Source organism: Lepidochelys kempii, chromosome 11 (genome assembly GCF_965140285.1).
Source record: "Lepidochelys kempii isolate rLepKem1 chromosome 11, rLepKem1.hap1, whole genome shotgun sequence".
NCBI lineage: Eukaryota > Metazoa > Chordata > Testudines > Cheloniidae > Lepidochelys > Lepidochelys kempii.
This window is the reverse complement of record NC_136390.1, coordinates 81,191,737-81,193,546: the sequence shown is the minus strand read 5'-3', so window position 1 is coordinate 81,193,546 and position 1,810 is coordinate 81,191,737. Positions and strand designations below refer to the sequence as shown.

At 55.5% G+C, this 1,810-nt stretch overlaps 1 non-coding gene across 1 annotated transcript; it reads right to left on the bottom strand.

Moving 5' to 3' along the window:
• Positions 1-588: 588 nt before the first annotated feature.
• On the bottom strand, positions 589-670 carry TRNAS-CGA (transfer RNA serine (anticodon CGA)). Its single transcript has one exon. It is a non-coding gene; the product is annotated as a tRNA-Ser (tRNA).
• Between the last annotated feature and the right edge of the window lie 1,140 nt (positions 671-1,810).

Here is a 1,810-nt window from a genome sequence, read left to right as displayed (position 1 = left end):
CTTGGGGAAGGAGGTGGAGCAGGACAGGAAGAGGCACGAGAAGACGGGGCCGCGGGGGAAAAGGCCGAGGGGGGTTGGGGTGCAGGTTTTGGGGGAGGAGGCGGAGGGGGGATGGGAAGAGGCAGAGCAAGAGCAGGGCATCGGGCTAAGAGGCAGAGGGGAGCGGGGTGCAGGCGGGGCCCCCACTTCTCTGGAGCTTCGCTTCCAGCACTCGAAAGATGACCATGGGCCCACGGGCCTCCGGATGGGAGACCCGCCCCACATCCCCAGTGTTTCCGCCCCGCATGGACGGCCTTTTGGGGGAGGCTCAGGCTCCCCTGGCCTCTGATACGGGCTGCCCATGCTCAGCTCCTTCCACGCTCTGGAGAGGAGCAGCACCCAGGGGTGGGGCTGAGCCGGGGGGCGCTGGGTGAGGGGCAGAGGCCTCGGGAGCTGAGACCGCAGGGACACAGCGTGAGGCACCATCCCAGGCATCCCCATGAAAGGAGCAGAACAGGGTTTACCTGGGGTGGGGAGTGTATGGAGAGCGTCTCAGGGCCGGTGGAGATGTATTGCCCTGGTGAGCAAGTGTGGCTAAAACACAGGCCTCGCTGTGAGCAGGATTTGAACCTGCACAGGGAAACCTGAATGGATTTCGAGTCCAACGCCTTAACCGCTCGGCCCTCACAGCTGTGAGTGACGTGGCCCCCAGTGGCAGTCTCTACTGGAGCGGCTGGAAGCCGACGGGAAGGAGCTCTCCACCCTCAACGAGCAGCCGTAGCCATGTTGGCAGGAGAAGCTCTCCCAGCACCATAGCACTGTCCACACTGGCGCTTAGGTCTGTGTAACTTGTGTCACTCGGGGGGTGGCTTATTCACACCCCTGAGCCACATAAGTTCTACCGACACAAGGGGGAGTGTAGACGCAGCCTTAGCAGAGACGCGATTAAGATCCACTTCCTGGACACTACTGTGCTAATAAACGATGGTCACATAAACACCACCCTATACTGGAAACCTACTGACCGCTATTCCTACCTGCATGCCTCCAGCTTTCACCCTGACCACACCACACGATCCATCGTCCACAGCCAAGCTCTGCGATACAACCGCATTTGCTCCAACCCCTCAGACAGAGACAAACACCAACAAGATCTCTATCAAGCCTTCTTACAACTACAATACCCACCTGCGGAAGTGAAGAAACAGATTGACAGAGCCAGAAGAGCACCCAAAAGTCACCTATTACAGGACAGGCCGAACAAAGAAAATAACAGAACGCCACCAGCCGTCACCTTCAGCCCCCAACTAAAACCCCTCCAACGCATTATTAAGGATCTACAACCTATCCTAAAGGATGACCCAACACTCTCACAAATCTTGGGAGACAGGCCAGTCCTTGCCTACAGACAGCCCCCCAACCTGAAGCAAATACTCACCAACAACCACATACCACACAACAGAACCACTAACCCAGGAACCTATCCTTGCAACAAAGCCCGTTGCCAACTGTGCCCACATATCTATTCAGGGGACACCATCCCACGGCCTAATCACATCAGCCACACTATCAGAGGCTCGTTCACCTGCACATCCACCAATGTGATCTATGCCATCATGTGCCAGCAAGGCCCCTCTGCCATGTACATTGGTCAAACTGGACAGCCTCTACATAAAAGAATATATGGACACAAATCAGATGTCAAGAATTATAACATTCATAAACCAGTCGGAGAACACTTCAATCTCTCTGGTCACGCAATCACAGACATGAAGGTCGCTATCTTAAAACAAAAAAACTTCAAATCCAGACTCCAGCGAGAAACTGCTGA